We start from the raw sequence: 16610 nt of genomic DNA, 5'->3' as shown, positions 1-16610 counted from the left end.
CTCTGGCTAATTCCATTTACCCTTCAGTGACACTTTAGGTGCTACTTTCTTCAGGAAGCCTTCTTTCATTCTTCATCCATGACTCTCCTAAGTCTTCCGTGACAGCCTGGATGTTCCCCCAAAGAGCATCCATTATTGCCTGCTTACTTTTTGGTGCTCCTCTAGATACTACAATCCCTGAGCTTCCCCACAAAATTACCTGCTCTCTTAACGGTCCCCCCAACACATACACACCCCATTCCCAGAAGAAGACTGGCACAAAGCAAGCATACACTCATATGATGAATATATAACAGAAGGGCTTAATTCTTTGTTACTAATGTCTATTATGAAAGAACACCAGCCATTCCTGTTTTCCAGGTTAAAATAACTAATAAAATGATAATTACTTAGTTGAACCTCTGCATGAAGAAACTTGTAAAAATATATATATAATAGGTCTAGAAGAGTGCCTTTGAAGCAAATTGGACTAGATGATAGAGAAACAGAGATTCCAAATAAGGAGAAAGCTAGTGGCAAAGCCAGAAAGGGAACTTAGGGCTTGTGACCCCAGGTCAGTGCTATGTCTCCGTATCCAAAAGAATCTGCTCTGAAGTTATTCTAAGCAACTATTCATGTTGTGAATTCAAGGTGGCCCATGAATGCATTCAAAGCCCATGTATAAAAAGAGAGTTATTTCTCAGCTTTCACAAAAAAGGTGAAGAATTCCCCTTGCGTGCCTCCACTAACTGCTCCACGCTCAAAAGCCTGATGATCAGCAGCCACCAAGACCCAGGTGCTTTTGTATCCACTCAGCATCAAACAGGACCTATTTTCAACGAGCCCATACAAATGCCACGCTGTTATCCCACTCACTACCCAACCTCCTGCTTCCTGTCAGGGAGAGGCTTCAGGAACAATATGAATAAAGGGTCAAAATGCAAAACAAAGAAGGGGGAGGAAGGAACGTTACAGCCTTAGAAGGGAAGGAAAAACACACATCACCAGAAGGAAAGAAAAGACATCAAAAATCCTCTCCTAAGACGTGAATGTAGAAAAAAGAGTCAACAATCCTGCTCCTCTCAGAACCTGCCCCTTGAATCACGGCCGCTCCTTGACATGATGACAGCTGGAGCCAGCTGGCAAAATGGAGCATGGCTAATCTGCCTCAAGCCAGGCACAAGAAAGACATCTTGGTAGGAATTTGATGTCCACCAGTATCACTGAGAAAATAACCAGTGATCATGGGACCACCCTAAACTCACATCTTGCAGAGTTGCTCAACTCTCACTGCCAGAGCAGCTCCCAGACCCCAAACCCACCTTCAATCACCTCAGGCCCATAGAGGATGAACTCCCAGCCTGACCACACCCATCTTATTATAGAGAAATTTGCCACATAAGAACTGGTAACCACAGTGCACAACTAGGTTCAATTTCTTGTATGAAACCCCGCTCTTTCTTACTGTAATTAGTCATACCATTTAGCAGAAATATTTCATGGTTTGCATAAGGATCTGAGCTTATTCTTAAAGAACAGTCACATTGCTCAATTCCCATCCAAGCTCTAGTCTTCTGACCCACTAAGAAGTTGCCTTGAATTAATAGTTTGCTCCTAATGCATTTAGGGTAAATGCACTTTGCTGCCTGCAACTCATTCATGCCCTGAAATAACAGAATGACAACTACCTTTAGGGGTGGAAAGTATTAAGACAGGAAAAGAGAGCTAATGCTATCAGACCACACACACACATACATACACACACACACACTCACACAGGATAATCAAGTAAGCAAAAAAGACTGAAAAATAAACCATAGCAAAACTAAGTTGCTGGTATAAGGTATCTATGAACATTGTGGCTGGCCTTTGGTTTTCAGGTGTATCTCAGAGATGCCCTTCCAACTTTTCATCCAGTGGGGCAATAATCTCACCATTGACTTCCAGGAAAAAATAATCACTTAGTTCCTTCCTGAAAGTTCTTCCTGTCTTTATTTATTTTCTTCTCTTCTCCCATGCACACACGCTGTCTCTCTCTTTTTAATTTTGTTGAGTGCCGATTAGGTGCCAGCAACTAGATATTTCTGGGATCTGACCAAGTGAGCTCTGCCTGGCAGAGTCAACATGAGTTCAAGAACAGAGGAAGTGCAACTTCAAAGCAACAAATCTGGAAGATGTAAGTGGAGAAGGAATGCCCAAGAGGTTAACAGCAGAACTTGAGGCACGCCCTGGGAATTGGCCAGCCAAGTGCTGAAGAAATTAGGCTGGAGTAGCAGATGAACTGGCCCAAGAGAGGTGTAACCAATTATATGAACAATTAAGTCAGTGAGATAGTGGCCTTGGACTTCCCCAGCTGAAAGAATGAGCAGAAAATCACAAAGAAGGCTCGGCCCTGGCCGTGAAAGTGAGACAGCTTAGAATTCCTGGTGCTTTTGGCATTGACACTGGTAAGGCTTAGTGATTGTTTCTGATGCAATTGTGGGGCCACTCACTGTTTCTACTTTCTCTAGTGATAATTTAGCAGCCTTGAGAGTAAGGCAGAGGTGGATTCAAATTCTGGCTCTGCCACAGCATTAACTCTGAGCAAGCTTTTCTATTCCTTCAATCATTGAACAAATACTTATAGAACATCTTGGCACCAGGGATACAGCAAAAGGCAAAGCTCCTGCCTTCATGGAACTTATCAAACTCTTTGAGTCTCAGTTTCCTCACCTATAAAATGGGATAATACGTTTACCTGTATAGGTAATATGAAATGAGCAATATAAAGCACCTAGCACAGTGCCTACTGCATAGTAAATGCTCAATAAGTGGTGCTCTTCATATAACAGAGCAAATGTATCCATCACTTCCAACTGGAGTATTAGCTCCAAGTAGTAAGGAACTATCTGTGGTTCATCTCTGTACCCCCAGTGCCTATCACAAAGTAGATACCCAATAAATACTTCATAAGTCAATCACTACTTAATTAATAACAGCCATTGTTATGGTAACTGATAGTCATTATTCCTTTCTAAGCCACATAGATTCTATACTTTAAAAAGCAACATGGCAGCCGGGTGTGGTGGCTCACGCCTGTAATCCCAGCACTTTAGGGGGCTGAGGCGGGCGGATCACGAGGTCAGGAGATCAAGACCATCCTGGCTAACACGGTGAAACCCTGTCTCTACTAAAAATACAAAAAAAAAAACAACAAAAAAGCAACATGTCATAAAGGCTTTTTTTTTTTTTTAAGAACAGTAAGGTGCACTATACAATATGTCTTCAGGCACTTTTTAAACATGAAAACGAATGTTACTGAGCATAAAGATTTCAATTCAAAGAATCTATTTGAACAGGACAGTAGATGTAGGTGCCAGCCCACTGCTTTCCTAACTACAAAGTAAGGACAAGCTGGCCAGGCTTCAGGTTAATCCAGAAGGCACCCAAAAAGTAAGTTACATAAAGTTTAGCAGATATGCTCAAAGATGACGTATCAGTAAACATAAGCAGAAAAGTGCTGCAGAAACCAAAAATCACAAAATCTTCATCGTTTAAAACAACCAAAGTTTACTTCTTGGTCTATATGTCCAACTCCAGTTGACTGGAAGCTGTGTTCATTTAGTGACTGAAAGGCCCAGGCAGATGGAGGGCTCCATCTCAACACACATTTCCATAATCATTGCAGTAGAAGAGAGCACTGGGTGCTCTCACACTGGAAATCAAATGTTCTAGCATGGAAGTGATGCAAGCCACTTACAACATATGCCTGGAAGGAAAGAAAAAGTGGCTATGGGGAACATTAACAGTCTCTACCACAGATGATATCAAGACACAACCTGTGGAATAACAAAGGGATTTGTTAAAGATGATACACAAATAAAACATCTGAACAGCTATAAGATTCACATAATCCTGGACCAGGAAGGGTGTGTAGGTATCATTTTAGAGCAGTGGCCTCAACGTAAAGATACCTCATGCAACATAAATCTGGACCCTAAATTTCCAGAACAGCTCTGCTTTCTATAAATACACTGAGGGTCCAGATAAATTTTTATTTAGGAAACAAAAAGTTTTAACAGCTGAAAAACATTTGAAAACTATGAATGTAAAGCAAATCCTTTATTTTACAGATTTAAAAAGTAAAGAGAAGAAAAATAGGAGACACAGACAGTTAAAGTAACCCCAATCTACCCCGCAAGGAAGGTCTAGAATGTTTAGCAGAAATAAGTCCATGGACAGAATCTAATGTACCACTGCAGCACCTTCTGACCTTACCCTTCACCTCTGCTACCTTTAACTGGCACAGTGAGCCAGACCCAGACCAAAGTCATGTAATACAAGGTCATCAAGGGCTCAATAAATAGTATTGACAATGAGTAGAAGACCCCACCCCACAGCATTAAATAGTGATTCATATCCCATTAGCAATTCTCTATATTACTCATTCCCTACTTCTGGGCAAATGTGAAGCCATCGGTAGAAGTGAATACTAGTGTTCAGGAGACTTTCATTTTGTTCTCAGGTTAACAGCAACTATGATTTGGGTTCACTCAATTCCATTATCTTCTCATGTCCCCAGCTCTGTTTCATGCCCAGTTTTCCCTCCACCTCCACTCGCACTAAAGCATGTATGTCATGCACTCAAGCCTCAGTGGACTCCCAACCTCTGGTCTCTGTCTTTTTCAATGGCTTTATACTCACTAGCCCATGAAATCAAACTCAAATATTTCAATCAGGAATCCAGGTGCCTCCTCAGTCTTACTCCAGCCTAATTTTCCAATATTATCTCCACTACAGTACTTATCCTGCCCAGCCAGACGCAAGATGATGATCCTGAAAGTCAAAATGACATTGTTTTGAACCCATAACGCTTCCACTTACTGGTTGGGCAAGTCCTTAACCCCTCTAAGTTTTAATGTTCTCACCTGCAAAATAGGTGATAGCATCTACTTTGAGGGTTTTCTTGAGAAGGTACGTATTAGTGAGGAGTATGTGGCCACAAGTAATAAGTAGTGGCTTACAAGTAAAGAACTTTTTTGTTTCATGCAATAAGAAGTACAGGGGAAGGCAGTCTGGGCTGGTACTATGAATGAACAATGTCACCAAGACCAAGATCCTTCCAGATTCCAGCTTTGCCATTTGTAAGACATGATTTTGGCTGGGCACAGTGGCTCACACCTGTAATCCCAGCACTTTGGGAGGCCAAGGCAGGGAGATCACTTGAGCTCAGGAGTTCAAGACCAGCCTGAGCAACACGGGGAAACCTCATCTTTACAAAAGTATACAAAAATCAGCCAGGCATGGTAGTGCACACCCGTAGTTCCAGCTACTACGAAGACTGAGGTAGGAGAATCACTTGAGCCAGGGAAATCAAGGCTGCGTGAGCTGAGATCCGTGCCACTGCACTCCAGGCTCGGTGACAGAGTGAGGCCCTGTCTCAAAAGCAAACAAACAAAATAAAAACCATGACTTTATCTTCATTGTTGTAGTTGGCTGCTACCCCTCCAGGCATTGCACCGATGATCTCAGCAGCAAGAAGCTAAAAGCTGAAAAGTTCTTGGAGTATAACAACCAGGTGTGTCCCACTCACCACATTTTCAGGAAAGCCTCCACCCAACAACTTCCACTTATGTCATTATCAGACTCAACTCTCATGGCCACTCTAAGTCCAAGGGAGTCTTGGGAAGGTGAGGTGGGCTTATTTCCATCTCAGACAAAATTGGGTTTCTTTTAGTTAGAAAGGAGAAAATGAATGTTGGGTAGGCAACCAGCAATGCCTACCCAATATTAAATATCTTATGGAAAGTGCTAAGCACAGTGCCTAACACATAGTTAACTGCCCAATAGAAGTTAGGCTATAAATACTACTGTTATAATTATTATTGTTGTTGTTATTCACCTTTCTTACTCTCTGGCCAAATGGAATAACTCAATATCCATGTGTGCCCCTACATTTTTATGGTATCCCTTGCTCTATCTGCATCTCCAACTCTCCCTGCTTTAAGGTCCAGGAAAATGCCATTGCATCCAAGAAGTCCTTCCTTACACTTATTCCTAATGATAAGTTTCATGGTGGCAGGACCCACATCAGATAAAAACTGTGTTCACCAAAGTTTTTAGAGACTGAACATTGTCTCTTGGAACACAGTAGGTTCTAATAAATAATGTCTTAATAATTTAAGTAATTCATATGTATACACCAACCTGCTTTACAGCCAGCCCTCTAAAATCAAACACAGTATATTCCTGAAATGCAGAAGTTAAGCACCAGGCTTATATGTCACACAGCCAGCAATGGGAGTAAGGGGATGAAAATTGCATTCCCCAAGACAAAGAAAAAATTAGAAAAGCCTCTCACCATAATTTTTACATGCTGTTGGAATCTGGATCATAGTTCATCAGATATTCGCTCCCTTACTGTGAACAGAGTCTACTTTTACACACAAGTTTTGTCCAAAATAGTGCTTTGTCCAAAATAGGTTATCAGTGAAAGTGACATTTGCTCGTGCAGTTTGCCTCTTGGCTCCAGTGATCTGCCAGGAGAAGAGTATGCCCCAAGTAGCTGCCATCCCTTCGGCCTGGGCCCCAGGACACATGTGGAGCAGACTGGAACCCAACCCACAGCCTCTGCACAGCCACCCCAAGGAGCCCAACCTATACCAGCCAAATCACGGTCAACCTGAAGACCCATGAGTGTGAAAATAAATACCTGTTGCTGTAATTCGGAGTTTTGTTACACTGCCAAAGCTGACTAATATATCTTATCATTTGATATATGTTAGCATGTCTTATATCTTCATTCACTTTGTTCCTTTTCTTCACATAAAAAGAACAGGCTAAAGAATCTCCATGTTTTGTACATCCAGTGATTTCTACCTTTGGATCAACTATTTTAAATTTATGAGACCCACATTACCATGAATATTGGTGCTTTTCTGTGTTTTCCATTCATCCTATGTTTCTAAACTAAGAAAATCACAATAAAATATAAAGGAATAGTGTAAACATTGCTGAAACAGAAACTGTTGGCTGGCAAGTAGGTGCCCCATGGACCAGCCAAAATGTTAACTGGTTAGCAGATTTAAAAAAAAAAAAAAAAGGGCCAGAGGATGTCCTAGTAAAACAAGCAAATGCAGACTGTACAAAAGTCAACCTAACCAAAGTCAAAGACTCTTTAGGTAAATTTGTGGACTCCAACATCATTCACCTTATTTTTCAGGATACCTGTTTTGGCAAACCTTCACCACTGAGTTTCACCAACGGGAAGAGACTGATAAGGCTTACATCTTGTAGCTTTTCCAACATATTAAAAACAAGAGAGCTGGTCACACCTGTAATGCCAGCACTTTGGGAGGCCAAGGCAGGAGGATCACCTGAGGTCAGGAGTTCGAGACCAGCCTGGCCAACATGGTGAAACCCCGTCTCTACTAAAAATACAAAAATTAGAGAGGCATGGTGGCAGGCACCTGTAATCCCAGCTACTTGGGAGGCTGAGGCAGGAGAATCACTTGAACCCAGGAGGCGGAGATTGCAGTGAGCCAAGATCGCACCACTACACTCCAGCCTGTGTGACAGGAGCAAGACTCCATTTCAAAAAACAATAAAAAATAAAATAAGAGGGTCATGCTATTACAAAAGAATAATTTTAAATATCATTATAGCTAATCACTAATGGAAAACGGTCTCTGTAAATAACAAAGAAAATAAAACCCTAATCCCTTGGTGGGGAGACAATTGAATGATGTTAGGAGCATTTATTCAACCAAGATCTATTTAAAACTCCAATTGGAAATTTAAGGTGTCAAGAAAAATGGAAGAGTGTGAATTTTGTTTTGTTTTACCTTCTTTTAAGTCATCATCATTAAGTTTGGAACCAAATTTCTATCGAGTCAAAATTTTTATTTTATCATATGTTATATTTTTTATATTTTATTATGTTTCTACTGGAAATATATAATAAACAAAGTTACTGAATTTGCCTATTGACCCATGCCACAGCCTTAAAATGGAAAGGCAAAACAGGCTGATAAAAGGACTGTCAGAATCACAGTGGACTCTTAAGAGGGTTAGATCTACGTATGCTGGGAGAACCTACACTTCAGACTGGACACATGCAGACTACACAACCCAAATTTGAAGTCAAGGCCATGGCCAAGGTCATGGGCTCTGGGTAAGACAAACCTGGGCTCAGGTTCTTGCTTTCATACTAAACTGTGGCAAGATACTTAATTCCTTCTAGTTACTCATCTATAATTTGGGCATAAGAATAGTACCTACTTCACAGGGGCTCCACAAGTTTTAAAAAAGATAATGCATATAAAGTACTTAACAAAGTGCTTGCCTATGCAATAATAATGATGATGATAGTAATAGTAATAATACTGCTTTGACAACCCCGACTTCTACATGAAAACCATTCTAATCAGTATATTCTGGCTCACAGTCTGTTTATGAAATGCTTAATTCACAGCATTATGTTCACATCCAGGTACAGCTTCTATAAAGTGAGAGCTCTTTGGACCAATCAGTAATTTTTTAAATGAATTCAGGGAGAAGGGTGTTGAAAAATCAGCCTTTCACTAGTAGTGAGTTGAGAAGGATCTGGTCCTTCACCCATGATTCATCCACCGGTGAAAGTCTTGCTGGTGAAAATCATGACACCATCACCTTCCACACCCCTCCCTGCCAAAACTGTAAAAGTATTTTATTAAAGCACAGAAGCAAAGAGACAAGATGGCTTACAGGAGAAAAAGGCAAACTCTACTACTCCCCAGAAAGAAAATGACTTGACCCCACCACCACCAAACTGACATTCTGCAAAAGAGAACAAGGCAGCCCTCACTTCCAGAAGTTGAGTTAACTGTCAGAACTAAAAGAATCCCTTCTATTCATGTGACTCCCCATAAAGAACGTTTGCCGGCTTCAAAAATATCTTATAAATCCATCCAGTGGAGCCAAGACCCAACTACTGTATACTGAGAAACAATGTGACTTTACAAGGACAAGAGTGACCATAGGAGACAAAGTGCCACACCCTTTTCCGGATAGCTCAACGGCACATGGTGTCTCTTATAAAGACTGCAATTCTGGAGAAATAGGTGGGCAATTCTAACACCCCCTCCCCCAATTCCTTCTTTACACAGATTCATTTTCATTTTTAAGCCAATGGCCTTGGCATCCGCAACTACTACAACTAATAATCAGTGGGGTGGTGGGTAAGGGATGGGGAGGACAAGGAAACACGGGTCAAATATACTTGCTTCTAAAAGTCCATTTTCAAAGAGTTTTCTTCCCGCTTGTCTGCCTCTCACAGCTGTATCCCCATACCAGGTGGAAACCAATGGTTAAGTAAAACCACTGATTTAAAGAGCCAACCAGGAAACTAACCATGACAAGTGGGAGCTGCCCTCCTCTCCCGAGCATTGATTGGTTCTTTGGGTTCCACTGGTCCCCATTCTACCCACGTAAGTGGCAGGTGTGGCTGTCAATCACAGAGGGAACTGACAATTCACCGCTCCGGGAGTAAATTGCCTTTCATCCAGCAAAGGCAGGTAGCCGCCTAAAATCGATCGACTCCTAGAAGAGCGGACCCTCCCTCTCCGGCAAGAACAGAGACCCTTAAGTACAAAATAAATAAGGCAGGGCCGAACGGAGAGTTTACGAGCGCTATTTTATTACCCCGAACCAAAGCAGCTCTTAATCTTCACTGTCCTAAGATGATCTTTCAAAGGCTCGTACGGTATTTTTTTAAATTAGGTACACCTTCGTAAGTATCCCTTTTTTGTATAATTAGGAGATGGGGAGGAGGAGACAAGGAATGCCGTTCAGTTCAATTTCACATCGTATTCCTTTTCATACACCATCCCCTAGCCCTCCCCATAAATCGGCTTCATTTTCCCTGACACGGGTTTTTTTTAAAAAAAAAAAAAAAAACACACGCTCCCCTCGGAGCCCACCCAGGCAGCCAGCCACCCCACCCCCTGGGCTGGGGCTCCACCTTTCTCCACTTTGTTCTGCTTGGGGTTGCTCAAGACCCCCGCCCCCGCTAATACCCCACCCCTCGAGGCAAGAGGGGACGCCAGGCAGAAAAGGGGGATCTGAGAGAAGAAAGGCGATGGCAGTGAGGGTGGCTGCCTGAGAGGGACTGCGGGAGGTGGCCCGGGCCGCCGGGGCTAGCGAGCGGCGCCCGCGCGCTGGAGGAAACCGTGCACTTGTTCCAATCCGGGGGTTTAGACATCAAGGCAAATCCTCCCTTAGGCCGCCCCATCCCTTCCCCCGCCCGAGAAAGCCCCGGAGGAGGCGGATGGTTCACCCCTAGGCTCCCCACGATAACGCATTGCAGCTCCCCACAAGCGAGGGGGACCCGGCACGAGGGATGCCCGGGCACGGGTACCCCGAGGGAGCTGGGCACCAGGCGGCCCCGACCCCAGCGTCGGCGTCTCACCTTTCGGATGCTCGCCCCGGGGCCGTCCCACATGGATTTTTACAACCTCTCGTCGCCTTGGCCCCGGGCGGCCGGGAGGAGCAGGAGCCGGCGCCGGAGCCGGAGACCGAGCGAGCAGGAGCGGGAGGCGGAGGAAGAGGAGGAGAAGCGGGGCGGGGAACCGGGAGGGAGGAAAGAAGGGAAGGAGGAGGACACCGCTCGGAGGGCCGGGGCCAGGCGCGGGGCCGGGCGGGGCCGGCGGCCGAGGGGGCGGCACCCGCCGCAGTCCCGAGACGCGCGCTCGCGCGGCGCTGCCAGGCGCTGCGCTCGGCGGGGCCCCCACCCGGCCGGCCGGCACGCTCGCCCGCTCGCGGAGGCCCTGACTCACATTCCCAGCATTCCCGAGGAGCCGCTAGGGGGGCCGGGGCTGGGGCCCGGGCGCCTCCGCTGGGGGCAGCGGAAAGCGCACGGCATGGGCAGGGGTCTTCGCAGCGCCTCCTCCCGGCAGGCCGCGGCGCGAAGCACCTGGCCCCCATCTTCTGTCCCCGACGCCCCTTCCCGGGTACCCCCCTCCAAAAGCTGCCAGGCACTCCCGGAACTTGTCATGTGGCTTTGGTGACAGAGGCAGGGATGGCACTTAACTTTTAAGTTAAGCATTGGAGTAGGGGGTCGTGGTTACCATACCCTGGCACCGTCCATCAGCTTTAATGTTCCTTAGGAGGTTGAAAGGATTTCATAAGATCTTTACTTTCTTGTTCCCCCAAAGACAAGACAGAATGAAAGATAAAGACGGGAACAAGAGAAAAGATCGTATCCGTCATATTCATTGGGTGCCTCTTCTGTGCCCTGAAATGTGCTTGCATTGTCCCAATTTAAGGTAGAAAGATGATATCTGAGTTGATACGCGCGCACACAGGCACACACACACGCACGCACACACACGCGCGCACACACACACACCTCAAGGTAATGAGCAAGAGGATTTGGACAAGTTTTTCATTGGAAAAAGCTTCCACTCAACAAGTCTGGAGCCCCAACTGTGCCATTTTATATTAGGGAGGGTACTGGGATAGCCATGGGCATCTTTAAACTTGGTCTCTTTCACTGAGTAGTCAATTTGCAGGGATAGGGCAGTCATTTCCTTCCTGTCCTGATGAGTCTGCTTCCAGCAATTTCAGTGGCCAGATCTAAATTTCTCCTGCTGGGAAGCTCAGACAAATAAAGCAAATCCAGCCCTGGGATGTTTGGGTGCGCAGAGGCATAGAATTAGTACAGCGATTAGTGGATGACTCCTTCTTTCCTCCACTGGTGGGAATTCAATTTTTTTTTTTTTTTTTTTTTGAGACAGAGTCTTGCTCTGTTGCCCAGGCTGGAGTGCAGTGGTGTGATCTCAGCTCACTGCAACCTCCGCCTCCTGGGTTCAAGCAATTCTCCTGCTTCTGCCTCCTAAGTAGCTGGGATTACAGGAGTCCATCACTATGCCCATCTAATTTTTGTATTTTTAGTACAGATGGGGTTTCACCATCTTGGCCAGGCTGATCTTGAACTCCTGACCTCAAATGATCCACTGACCTCAAGCTTCTCAAAATGCTGGCCTTACAGGCATGAGCCACAGAGCCCGGCCGGAATTCAAATATTAAATGATTCCTGCTCAGGGAATCAGACTCTGAGAGACAAGGATGCCTTCCTGTTCCTGCCCAAATGCCTGTTCCTTAAGCCTGTACACCTCTGGTGCCTAAGGTTTTTCATAGACTCTCCTTGCCCTCATCCTCTTCTTTCTCTCTCTAAGAAATCAACACTCATTCTCCTGACCTAGATGCTCCAGGGGCAAAACCAAGCTCCATCTATTGTGTTTTGTTCCCCGCATACATCCTTGACAGCCTCTGCTCAAAAGGCTTGTTGTATATGAGAGGCTTGTTGAGAGTCCTTTGAGAATTCCTAAAATCTCATATCTTTTGAAACGTGGCCAACATTTTTTAGTACCCCCCTCTGTGCGGGCACTTACATTTTCTCAACTATTCTCACAAAAATTCTATAAGATGTTTACCGTCTTTCAGAAAAGTTGAGTAACATACCCAGGGTGATTCTATGAAGAATTTATTTAAATCAATGCCTGAGGTTCACTCTGGTTGGCCACCCATTCTCTTTTCCTTTGATCCATGGGTTTTAAAAGGAATCCTTGACATTTGGGGGACAATTTGTTATATACATGCTTGTGTACATTTTTCCCACAAAGAGAAGATTCATGGTTCTCAACAGATTTCTTTCAAATTGGGTCCTTGACCCAGAAAAAGTTAAGAATAATTACTTTAAATAGAAAGTGACTCTACATAGTAAAACAAGAGTGGAAGTTATAGGAATCTTAAACAAGTCATCTTTATCCTCACTGGGACTTAGTTTTCTGAAAATAAAAAGCTGAACTAAAGAATCTTAAGATTGCTCTCAACGCTAACATTTTCTAACTTTAGGTTAAAATACACATATATGTGTGTATATGTGCACAAATACACACACACCTCCTCTCAATATGCTAACAAGTAGCCATTGTGAGATCTAACCCTTCAGGACAGAAAATTCTAAAACATATTGTATTTTCTAAAACATGGTCCGTTGCTCCAGGGTTTTTTGTTGTCGTGGTGGTTTGGTTTGGTTTGTGTTGTTTTGACAGTTATTGATGTCTTTCTTCATCCTGGCAAGCTCTTCTCAAGTAAGTCAGAGAGAGCATACTTTCATGGCAGATATTTTTTCTCACATATTCATTCATTCATTCAACAAATACTTGTTGAGCATCTACTTTCTGCTAGGTCCTGTGGGTTCAGAGCCCCTGCCTCAAGGACTGTACAATTTAGTGACAGAGACAAACAAGAAGCAGGCAATAACAATACCGCCTATGAAGGAACAAAGTTCTGGGAACTGCAGGAACATGCAGGAAGAATAACCAACTATTCCCCTGGAGTTTAGAAAAAGTTTTCCTGAGGAAATGTCAACTTTGTTGCCACATCCAACTTTGTTGCCCTATGGTGTGCTCAGCCTGGAGTGGCAGCTATTATAGATGGGAGCTGTGGTGGACACCTGCCCCCGGATGAGCCATGACAGGCTCTCCCTCCAGTATTTCAAATTGAGCTTGAAGAATGAGTCAGTCAGCTGGCATTGAATAGTGAGAGTGTAGACTGTGGTGGCCCAAATTAGAACTATGGCACCAAAAACCATGATACCAAAGTCATCACGAAGTAAGTTCTAAGACCCTTGCCAAGGAAGCTGGTCTGTAAAGAGAACAGCCAGCCATATAGACAGAAATGAGATTTCTAAAGACCTAAAGAACTTGGATATCTACCTGCTTATTTGACTTCCCCATTGTGAGTATCTAACCAGTATCTCAAACTTGATTTTTATGCACCAAGTCTCCTCTCTCCCAAGGTCACCCATCAGGATAATGACATCACCAATCATCCTGTTGCTCAGGTCCAAACCTAGGAGTATCATTAATTCCTCCTTTTGCTTATACCACACGTTTACACCATCAGCCAGTTCTATCAGCTCTACTTGGGTCTGAGCCAAGCCACATAAGAGCCTGAAGCAAAAGAAAAACTGTGTACCCCTACATATTTTTTGAACCAAATAGAAAAAGTTAATCTCTACAATGAAAAAGCACGACTGTATATAAAAGCACCATAATGCCCAATCAGTTCTCCTGTGATTGTTAACCCTCATAAGCCTGCCAGTGTGGGATTATGATAGCCAAGTGGCCTCGGAACTGAGCACAGGTTGGAAACAACTGTTCTTGTTACACAGTGAAGAAGGGTCATAAAACAACAACCTGTGTTGGTTTTGTTTCTGTTTCTTTGGATTTTTTGCATTCATTTTGAATATAGTAATAGCAACGAAGAACAAATATCGATTAGACAAAATTGATACTATGTGCTAGGCCCTGTTCTAAGCTCTTTGTGTGCGTTAACTGACTTATTCCTCACCATCGACCTAAAATATACCATTATTATACCTATTTTACCAACAAAGGCACTGAGGCACCTGTAGTAAGGTAATTTACCAGGACCACACAGCTAAATCATTGCAGGGCTGAAATTCTAACCCAAGAAGTCTGACTCCAGAACAAACAAGGTAAAATAAACTGGACTTGGTGAGCAATTGGCTATGGTCAAGAGAGAGGAGTCAAAAATGCTCCCAGGAGTCTGGTTCGGGTAGCTGGGTGGATAATGTGCCATTCACTAAAACTAGAAATAAAGGTTGGGGGAGGAGTATAGGTTTATGGAACGTTTATAGATCATATGGGAAACCCAATTATGAACAGTTTATGGGTTCCATTTGAGGCTTTTCATATTTGAGATGCCAAGCACCTCATGGTAGAGATGTCCAAAACATGGCAGTTTCAATGTGCTTTGAAGTCAGACAACAGATACTTGATAAAGACAGTATATGGGAGTCACCAAGTTTGGTGATTAGAGTCCTGGGCATAGCCGAGTAACCCAGAACAGTAATTGGTATGTCCACAGGGAGAATCTAGTTAAATAAGAAACAAAATCCCTAAACAACTTATAATTGTCTGTTCTTCTTAGGTATGAGGTCATTTGTGCAAGTCTTAACAGGGTAGATTTTAGCTCAAAAGAAACATGATTGGACTGCCACTTTAAAACAAAACAAAACACCTAATTAACTGACCCACCACCACAACAGTTGGACTGGAAAAAAATCACCTGATCCTTTGGAAACCAACAATTGGTTCCATTAAACCATTCAAATTATATTTGCCAGGAATGTTTTAAGATCTTTGTAGGTTTTAAGCATCATAGCAAACATATCAAAATCCAGCACCATCAAAAATATATATTCTTTGGCTGCACATGGTAGCTCACATCTGTAATCCAGCACTTTGGGAGGCCAAGGCAGGAGGATCACTCGACCCCAGGAGGTCAAGGCTGCAGTAAGCTGTGATCCCACCACTGCACTCCAGCGTAAGTGACAGAATAAGACTCTGTAAAAATATATATATATATATGTATATATATACACACACACACATTTGTTTTTCTGTGAAAATGTTTGAAAGTTTTTAAAATTATTTGAGCAAGAACAAATCATTTTATTTACTTGTGGCTATGGTTGTCCAAAATCATTAAGCATACTCAGAGGCTATTATAAGGTGAGAAGAAAATCTAACATACAGTTGTTTCCAAATGAAAGGAAATGTTTGTAAACATGAAAATTCATACAGTTATATTTTTAGACATTCATTAAACATTTAATTCTCAATTTATAATTTTCTGTAAATCTCATCTCAAGGCAGGCAAGTCTTTCAGGGCCTTGCAAAAATGTTGATTAAATGTACATATAATGTAAAATAACATCAATTTATTTAGTTCTTTGTTTCCAATAACCTCATTTCCTGACTCTAATCACTCATGAAGTCTGACCACCCTTGCTATCCTTGGGTTCCATGAGAGGCCTCTATGTTTTTTCAGTAGATATCTTCTTTCTTGTTTGTTTGTTTGTTTTTGCCTCCTTAAGTAACTTGAGTGAGTTTCTCTTCCTTGCAACCACAAGCACTGTCGAAATTGAAAGTCAGCTTCCTTACACCTAGGCAAGCCCCTTACTCTGGGCTGTGTGTGTGTTCTCTGTGGTATTTTTCCATGAGCTCCTGCCCATTGCTTGGGCCTCCTCTTCCTTCCTCATTCCCTGGCTTGGCTATTTAAAGGTAGTTCATTAGCACATTTTAAATTATGATAAAAGCTATAAAATTAGGAGAATTTTTTAACACACCCATTTTAAAATAACTCCAAGGTAGAAAAGGCCTGTTTGAAGCTCTCGAGGAGAGAAATAACCACAGACACAGGCTTTAAAACCTCCACCATGGCCGGGCGCGGTGGCTCACGCCTGTAATCCCAGCACTTTGGGAGGCCGAGACGGGCAGATCACGAGGTTGGGAGATCGAGACCATCCTGGCTAATACGGTGAAACCCTGTCTCTAAAAAAAAAAAAATACAAAAAATCAGCCGGGCGTGGTGGCGGGCGCCTGTAGTCCCAGCTACTCGGGAGGCTGAGGCAGGAGAATGGTGTGAACCTGGGAGGCGGAGCTTGCAGTGAGCCGAGATCGCGCCACTGCACTCTAGCCTGGGCAACAGAGCGAGACTCCGTCTCAAAAAAAAAAAAAAAGAAAAAAAAACCTCCACCATGCAGCAGACTCACGTAATCTTATTTGCCTCACTCAAAC

The 16610-nt window shown here is 43.4% G+C and overlaps 1 protein-coding gene across 13 annotated transcripts in view; it reads right to left on the bottom strand.

Moving 5' to 3' along the window:
- The window catches only part of ERC2 (ELKS/RAB6-interacting/CAST family member 2), a 1259367-nt gene extending 1248817 nt beyond the window's left edge, over positions 1-10550 (bottom strand). For 10 of the 13 annotated variants that reach the window (XR_001899782.3, XR_001899781.3, XM_017955384.3 and 7 more), the window contains exon 1: positions 10406-10549. The gene's annotated coding sequence lies outside the window, so the exon portion shown is untranslated. Of the gene's footprint in view, positions 1-10405 lie in introns of all 13 variants that reach the window. The other 3 variants (XR_001899786.3, XM_031662799.1, XM_017955369.3) reach the window with 1 other exon arrangement.
- Positions 10551-16610: the final 6060 nt, after the last annotated feature.

This window comes from Papio anubis, chromosome 2 (genome assembly GCF_008728515.1).
Source record: "Papio anubis isolate 15944 chromosome 2, Panubis1.0, whole genome shotgun sequence".
Lineage (NCBI taxonomy): Eukaryota > Metazoa > Chordata > Mammalia > Primates > Cercopithecidae > Papio > Papio anubis.
Note: the sequence above shows the minus strand (reverse complement) of the source record. Positions and strands in the feature narration are given on the sequence as shown.